This window comes from Podarcis raffonei, chromosome 1 (assembly GCF_027172205.1).
Source record: "Podarcis raffonei isolate rPodRaf1 chromosome 1, rPodRaf1.pri, whole genome shotgun sequence".
Taxonomy (NCBI): Eukaryota; Metazoa; Chordata; class Lepidosauria; order Squamata; family Lacertidae; genus Podarcis; species Podarcis raffonei.
The window spans coordinates 52,290,073-52,299,028 of record NC_070602.1 but is presented as its reverse complement, the minus strand read 5'-3'; the positions used below and the strand labels follow the sequence as shown (position 1 = coordinate 52,299,028).

The window sequence follows — 8,956 nt, the reverse complement described above, 5'->3', positions numbered from 1 at the left end:
CTCAAAGACGTGCTCTACAGGCACCAGGCCAACTCTGCTTTACAAGGATGTCATCAAATGTGAAACAAAGGCTGGCAACATCAACCATTACATGGGAATTCCTTGCTGACAACCACAGAGTATGGAGACAGTCAGGTTGTGTATCCACAGTAGTGACCAGAGGGAAAATGACCAGTGACAGGAGAGCAGGCAGAAGACCATAATGCACCTGGATGCCTTCATCTGCCCAACTGCAACAAAACATGTCTCACCCCCATCAGTCTCTACAGCCACAGCAGGTGCTAAAACTATCCATCAGTTTGACTTCACCGCAAAGGCGCACTCCTCCATTGTCTCCATTGACAGACGGGTGCCAACAACCAGCATGAGCACTATCATGAATGGGCTATACATAAAAAGGACACCTGGAGGTGCCCAAATGGCATTATTTGTGGGTAGGGGAACTTGTCCTACTTTTGTTGCACTACAGTGCAAAAGTGCCCTTCCTGAATGCAATAATGCAGCAAGGTTTGGGAAGCATCGCAGAACAGCAAACAGAGTGGAATGATGCGTGTGGAGGATCTCGTCAAAATCCACCACTAAGGCACTATTATTGCATCAATGGCATGTTGAGCAACCTCTAATGCGTCCTCTGGGATACTACAGTGTACTCCCAACAAGGTGTCCCCCTGCTCGGTGTTTCCAATCCCCTCTTTCCCCTTCTTCCCAACTGCCGCTTCATAGATCTGGAAGGAGAGCTAAAAGTTTTCCGAGGGCGGGAGGCAGCCGAAGTCAGGAGCAGGGAACTTCATCAAGCTCTCCGGGAGGTCGAGCAACTGGTTGCCCGTGATCGGGGCAGGGCAAAGCCAAACAGAGGGAGAGAGAAGGGGTCCGAGGATATGCAGGGCAGGAGGCGCGTGTGCCCGCAGAGGCGAGAGACGCGCCTGCTCCTCTGCACAGCGAGGGAACAATGCAGCGCGAGGAAGGGAAGGCACGGCGGCTGGGAGGGAAAGGGATGGCGGCAGGGGAGGGGGAGATAGGGAGGGGGCATGGGCTGGGAGGTGGAGCCGCGGCTGGCTGGAGCTGGCGACTCCAGCTCTCCCGGCTGCTGCGGGCAAAGGGATCTCTGCACACGCAGCGACGGAGCGCCGAGCGGCGGCTGCAGCGTCCCAGCTCGCCGCACTGCCTCGCGCCACCTCGAGCGCCGGGGAAGCTCGGGCTGCAACTTGGGCGCCGCCTGCGAAGAAGCGCTGGTGCTGCCGCTGCCGCCGGTCTCTCGGCTCCTGGGAAAGTTACCTCAGCTGCTCTGAAGAAGCTGCCGACGCCGAGGAAGGCGAGCCAGCGCGGCTGGGCTGTCTCCCGCTGCTCCGAGGGTAAGCCCGGGACTCCCGCTTGGCCCCGCCTCGAGCGCCTCGGATCCGCGTGGCGGCGGCGGCGGCCGCCGCGATTCGCTCCCCCCCCCCTCGCCCCGCCAACCCGCGTGCCGAAAGCGCCCCCTTTAGAAGCCTCCACACGGCGGCAGGGCCGGTTTTGCCTCAGCTGCTGCTGCCCCGCCATTCAGCCTCCTCTCCGGCTCTGGGTCTTACGCCGCCCCTGAGGGGGTTGAAGAAGCCCTCATTTACATGCCCATAGAGTTCCGGTAGCTTTATTGCTCACCCCCAAATGGTGGTTTGGGTGCTCCTGTTCGCCTCAGCTAGTCTTAAACACTCACTCGACTCACCCACTCAGGGTTTTGGCTCTTTCAGTGTTCCCAAGCGTTAGGATGCGGATTCCTTCTCCATTAAACATCTTCAACTCCACACACAGACACATCTACACAGGGTCCCCCTTCGCCAGTGGACCATAGCATTCTGGTCACAGGGGGTGCTGTAGTCCTGGCTCTGAGGCTTTGGGCACCCTCTAAATACTGGGGTGCTTTCCCCTCACTTGGGGTCCCTTTATTGAAGAACCCCTCTTCCCCCTTCAAATGCCCTGCACTGCTGCTCTCCCCCAAGGGTTGCTTCCTCCTGCTTCCTTGATTCAGTTCCCTTCAGTGTCCCTGGATGCAGCGCATCTCTTGCGAAACTTCCCCAGATGTGAAGTTTGGTGCTGCTTTGGGGGGAACAGCTTCTGCTCCTTTCAGCGCTCCCTTCTTTTTTGCTTATGTCCATCATGAGGGTGTTCATCCATCTTGAACTCATGCTGGTCTTCCTTGTACCTTCTTTAGTCCTGTTATGTACTTATTTTTAAAGAAGGGGTGGAGCGGGCTTTACAGTTCGTTCCATGTCATCCATCCCAACAGAATCAGGAGGATGTTTACAACCTGTGCTAGGTGGAAAGTGGAAACAGGTGAGAAATGTGCTACTGTCCTCCTTCCCAGACAGTGAGTGTTGGGGGTGGGGGGAAGCAACAGAATATGCTATTCCTTGTCCTTTTGCATAGAAGGGAAGCTTTTTGGGATATTGAATTACTGGACCATGCTGGGTGTCTCTCTCTCCTTCCCTCCTCCGCCCCCCAATTCAGGTGTACGTGCCTTCTTTCCAGTTAGCTTTCTGCCCCTGTGTTTGATGATAACAGAAAAGATGTGCTGAAAGGTTTTTGGTAATCCAAGCCAAACTAAACTTGCAGATCATAGTAAAACATTTCCTCAAGATGACTATCTCAGTGGGTGATCGCCTGTCTCAAACGGAGACAAATTCATATCTCTGCTTAACTTAGTGTGTTGTCTTATCATCAAAGATCAGTTTAGTGGGTTGTCTCCTTTAATGGTCTCACTTTGCATTGCTTTCTTAATTTGCAAGAGAAGTAGCTGTATACAGAGTTTTCTTATAGATTTACCAGGAGGATTTTGAACCTTTTGTTACTAAATATTCCTGCTCTTAGTTCTGGGCACACTGTAACTTGGAAAATTTCCAATGATCCAGGCGGCTCAGTTGCCTAAATATCTGATACAAGTCATGTACCAAATGTGTTGTTTATCGTTTGCTAATATGCAAGAAATAACTAAAAAGAAAACTGATCTGTGCAGCAACCAAACCATTGTTTTAGCAAGTACCCAGCTGACACTGCCTTGTTTTAGAAAAATGTTATTCTAGTGTGATACATTTGTTTAAAGCTGGAATTTTTATTATCAGCTGTAGTTCACAGAACATTTCCTCTTTCTTTTAGCATATTGATTGTTCTCCTTTTAACTCTTGGAATCTGTTCTGATTCTACTGTATGTCACTGCATTTGTCATGATATCGCAATATTCTGAAACAATGTACTATTATTCTTGGCACCTGCCACTGAAGTTAGGGGAACAGGCAAAGGTTAAACATCTGGAAAAATCCGTTATAAGATTTGTTGGGCAGTGGAGCAGTTTCTTCCTTGGGGGGGGGGGTGTATTGTATATCTTGCCTGAGAGCTTATTCAATTATGAAGAAACAGGTTTGGCTGAACCACTTCGGGCTGCAGGCGTCTATAAGTTTGAATGATCCCATATATGAAAAAGAGACTGTACACATGCCAAGGTTGGATTGCTGGAGAAAAGGAAGTTAGCCTAGCTTTCTCCCTTGTGGAATAGCTTCCCATGTTTGAGGAAGATCATTTAAAATTAAAATAGGAGCATACTGACACCTTTGAATCTTTCCATTAGTCCAAAGTAGTACAGTCCAGGAAGGGCATCAGTGTTATCTGCTACTAGGTAATGTTTGCAGAATTATTGAAACATTGTACTTTGGGAAAGATGTTCATTTTCCATCCTTAGAGATTTTTAAAAGCTATGTTGGACTGACATCTCTCTGGGAGGTTGTCAGTTCTAGGGTACTTTGCCATCTGATGGTATTTCTCACTTGACAACTTATGGAAACGTATAAATATGTGATTCTGCTTTATAATACATTATTTTCTTGCTAGACTGAACATGTTTCATCATATGGCAAATGGCTTTGAAATGAATGGGCATTGATACAGACTTAGATGACTTTTAAATGCCTTCCTGCATATTTATAAACTTATCAATCCTGTGCACACACAGCACTTAATAATGATTAAAGCTAACTATAGTTGATGTTGCTATAACCACAGATGAAACTATGGTTTTGCATGCAGAGTTTAACCATTCCCCCAGTAGGGACATAAAGGGAGAAATCTACTTCACACCTTGCAAGCAGAGAAGCTGCAGAGAAAAACTGTCTTAACTATGGTTTGCTTGATGCAGATGTAATCCTTAACTGTATGTAAACTTTGGTTTGGAAATCTATGTAAAACTAGGGTTTCACATCCTGTTTGCAGCTGCCCAGTCTAGACAAAATGGGAAATAATGGGTTCCCACTATAAATGAGTTTTGGCAAACACTGGGCTTTTACACTGTCCCCCACCTCTTTTTTTGTGCATCAGAGGAGACTGTAAGCTTCCTTTTCTAATTCTAAAGTAACTACAGTCATGTGTAAAGTCCAGATGTGGAGAATTGTGATTTTTTTGAAATTCTAATTAGTGAGAACAAGCATGAAACCATAGTTTGATCTTGGCTTGTTCTTGCTAACTATAATTTAATATATACTTTATAAACTAGGAGTGGGCAAATCATTCATATTTTTTTCTTTCACAGATTGCATTCCCTTGGGTATAATCTGTCAAGGGCCAGTGGCAAGTGGGGCCAGAACCAAAAATGGCAAGGCCATCCACCCTTCCCTCTATCCCTTTCTTCTCCCTCTCTCCCTTCTTCCTCATCCAGCTGCCTGCAAGAGGAAGGGCAGTTCACTCTTATCACAGTACCAAACTCATCAGTTGCTGGGGGTTTCCCCCCCACACCTTCCATTGCTCCAGGCATCATGGCTTCCGTCCTTCCTGGTTTTCTCCTCCCATTCTCTTTTTCTCCCTCCTATGAAGTTCGCGCAAGGACCACTTGTGGTTCTTGAGCTGCAGGTTTTCCACCCCTGCTTTACAGAAACGACAGTCCCCCCCCCCCAATTTAAATGTTATGCAAAGCTCTGGTAAAAGCTACTGATCTTTCTTAAGTGTGCAAATGAGCAGAGGGCAGAGGAGCATAAAAGCCCACAGCTCATTCATATAGAGTTGTTGCAGTAATCAGGTTCTAATTGGTCCCAAGGTACTCACATGATGGTTGTGGGGTTGGCTTGGGATCTGACAGATCCTGGGGTGGCTCGGCCCCTCTCCACACTATTTTTTCAGGGCTTATTGCTGGTTGCTACCTGTGGAGAGCGGCTGACAACATCACTTTCTCCCTCCTCTTTGGTGGGCAGAAGGGGGAGCTCAGTGTCAACAGAGGGCAATAGGGCTGGGTAGAGAAACATCACAGCTCAGTCCAAGCCTGCTACACACACCCCAGAGCAGTGCAAAGTGGAGGGATTGGATTGTGTCCCTATGGATGAAAGCAAGCTTGCATTGCTATAAATAAGAACTTTCAAATCTTTCTGCTGGGAACTGTACATTTTGCTGTAAAGATCTACTTGCTCCTTGGATTTCCTCAGAGTGCTTGTGCGTCCTTGATGATTATTCAAAATTTTGATGGTCCCTAGAAGGCAGTTAATATTTTAGTATTTATTGCAGCTAAAGTGCTGTTTATGTTGTATATTGCTGATGTACTATACAACAGAATTACTTTAAAATATAAAAGCTATTTAATAGAAATGAAATGGGTGATTTATGTACTGAAGAGCACAATTACTATAAAATGAAACAGCTATTTAACAGAAATGAAATGGGTGAGGGGGAGGAGAAATCCTGATTTTCTAAGATGATGTACTGTAAGACTTTTAATTTTGGTGGAATGTTTCTAGTTCGCAGAAAATTCAAGCCAGGGCTGAATGTTAATGCCTATATTTTCCACTTGAGGGGGAATAATTTATTGTCAAATGATTTCTGGCATTTCTAACAGATTTAATGAAGGACACAGGATGTGGATAAATAACAGGGTGCTACTGCATTTGGTATAGGGGGTGGTGAACCTGTGGTCCTCCAGATGCTGTCCAACACCCAACTCCTGTGTGACTCACACAGTGTAGTCGGTAGTAAAGGATGAAGGGAGTTGCAGGTGTGACATGTCCTTCTGGCCACCTAAGAAAGAGGTGTGAATGGGAAATGCATCCAGTTTCTGGATCTGCCTTTTATTACCACCAAATTTTCCTGCTATTAGCTTCACTGCCCGTCATTCCACCAACCCCAGTGGGCACCAGTCCTCCACTTGCATGAGCCCCTTCAGTTGATACTAGGCAATACACAATGAAGGAACTAGAACAGACAGGAGGAAACATCTCTTGGTATATTTGCACACACTCACATGCAGTGGCTATATGTCAGTTTGCTTGGGGGATTGTTTTGAGGGTGTCTGTGGGCAGAAGAAGAGGATTCTGCAAAGAAGCAGGGTAATAACAGTCTTCGGTTTGTTACAAGGTCACTTGGCTCTGTACAGCCAATATCATTCCATATATCGACTGATGCAGTGATGTATGATATTCCTGAATTTCAGGTGAGGCATTCAAGCCTCATGAGTCATATCATCATGCCATGTTTGGAGTGACAATTCTCTGTAAAGCATGGCATAAGCATATTGCTCCATTTGAGGGAAGGATCTTAAACAGAACATAGCTCACAACAATTATAGATTGGGGGGCACCAAAATAATCTGGAGACAGGTCATTGGGAGGGAATTAAAATGTTTCAGTTAAGGGTATAAATTCAAATATGGCAGCTGAAGACCTCCTATGTCCCACTCATTTTGTCATTATTGTATTTTTAAATGCCACGAGTAAAATATAACTTTTTAAAGAGCATACAAGGGCTGGTTCTAAGAGCCTCCTGTTTTTCTCTGCCTCTCTTACAACGTCTTTCTCCCAGGATGATATCATGTTTGGCTTGTTGCTTAGTGTTACAGTTTTTGGGCTAGGGAGAAGAGATGGGGGGGGAATAATTGAGGCACGCTTATGAAACTGCTGATCAGTCCTAAACTTCCTGCCAAGTTCTATATCTGTATATGTTTAATTGAAAACATGATTTAATACACTTTGCTTTACCTCCATTTTAAGCAACTGAAAAGGTATGTATGGAAAGGAGTGAAGCAGCTGAAAACAAGAGCAACATCTGCCTCTGTTACTTTAGTTCACTTGTTTTCTTTTGGGCCACTTCATTAGACAGTTTGGGTTGTTACATTTTAACATCCTGCAACAAACCTTCTGTTTAGTCTCCCCTGCTGAATTGTAATTGTATTAGATCGATAAGGTGTCCCCCCCACCTTTGCTCAGCTACTATAAGACGTGAGTAGATAGCTGAGAAGGATTTAAAATAGCCTTATTCCATGGAACTGGCCCTAGTAAACAGATGATGATAGTTGGGTTATGTATTTTTGTAGCTTAGTTCTGCCATTCAAGCCTGCCAATTTACAGTTTTTCATGCATCAGAAAAAACTGGCTGTCTGGTTTTCCATCATAGCTATTCCTTAGAAAGCTTCTGGGTCCTTAGTCCTGCCAAAATTAGCTTGGTTCAACTTACCAAGTGTGTCCATGTTTTTTCCAGGATGTATATTGGATTTGTGGGAAGTGAAGTCACTCTATGCTTTTAAGTACATCAGTAAGCTGTGCAGTATCTCTGTTTTGATCATTCTTGAGATGATTTTATCAGGTATTGTGGATGTGAAACTTGCACCTCTCCATGCCTATTAAATGCTGAATATTTACATTATTTATGCATGAATTGCATCTGTGGTGAGGTTTTGGAACTTCCTAGATTTGAGTTCATTTTAGGATATGAATGTGGCTGCATATAAGATTAGCAGTTTGCACACTATGCATGTAGATGCACATGTAGAGCCAAAAGCCAATCCCATGTGTGTAAGTTATCTGCTGTAAGTCTCCTGCTGGAACAACAGGATGAAAAAAGGAAATAGCACTTTGTATGGCTATCTCAAATCCCCACAATGGGATGAGCTCCTGTTGCTTGATCCCAGCTCCTACTAACCTAGCAGTTCGAAAGCACGTCAAAGTGCAAGTAGATAAATAGGTACTGCTCCAGCGGGAAGGTAAATAGCGTTTCTGTGCGCTGCTTTGGTTTCGCCAGAAGCGGCTTAGTCATGCTGGCCACATGACCCGGAAAAACTGTCTGTGGACAAACGTCGGCTCCCTCGGCCAGTAAAGCGAGATGAGGGCCGCAAACCCAGAGTTGTTTGCGACAGGACTTAACTGTCAGGGGTCCTTTACCTTTACCTTTCTATGGCTATTTCTATCAATGAATGTCTTCCTTTCCTTCTCTCATCAGCTTAATATTTAAGCATTCACATTGCCTTGTTGTGTGATACTGGATTCTTTAATGGTGAAACCTAGTATGGCTTTCATTGTGGTAGCACTTCACTTAATATGAAAAAAGAACATGCTCTATCCGCCCTTCCTCTCCTCCCAGTTACTGGCACTTGGATGGATGACATTTCACGAGCAAATACTTGCCCAATTTAAAAACACATACACACACAGTTCGAAGACCATATGTGCAGATAATGAGTTTAAGCTGATAAATAGCTAACAGATTTCTATCAAATAAAGATCTCTCTACCAAGAATATCCATTTTACTTCAGAATAAATAATCAGATTTGTCTATTTTATTTAATTTTCTCTAGTCCTGCCTTCTCTCAACCTGTTGTAGGAAAACTGGCAGAGCCACATCGGACAGTCATGGTTGACAGAGGACTACTGGTTCTCCTCCATAGAAAGGATTGCAATTAGAGGTTTAACTATCCATCAGTAGAAAAACTGATCAATAGAAAAATATATCAGTCCAGTTTAGGGGGTAAATGCACCCCAACAAAGCCATAAAAATAAAATACCTGCTGGATGGCATTAAGCATGACACATTAACACAATTGGCAGATAAAAAAGGGGAAATGAAACCTTTTCAGTAAAACAGTGAAGTTGCAAAGAAGTAAGCAGGGTTAATAATAATAATAATAATAATAATAATAATAATAATAATAATAATAAATGTACAAGAATGGTGTCTGAGGGCTAA

At 44.7% G+C, this 8,956-nt stretch overlaps 1 protein-coding gene across 2 annotated transcripts in view; it reads left to right on the top strand.

Annotated features, from left to right (window-relative positions):
* The first annotated feature begins 1,247 nt into the window (after positions 1–1,247).
* Positions 1,248–8,956, top strand: part of TSPAN18 (tetraspanin 18) — a 148,902-nt gene continuing 141,193 nt past the window's right edge. Inside the window, exon 1 of one of the 2 annotated variants that reach the window (XM_053387479.1) lies at positions 1,248–1,352. The gene's annotated coding sequence lies outside the window, so the exon portion shown is untranslated. The remainder of the gene's footprint in view (positions 1,353–8,956) is intronic. The other variant, XM_053387486.1, reaches the window with a different exon arrangement.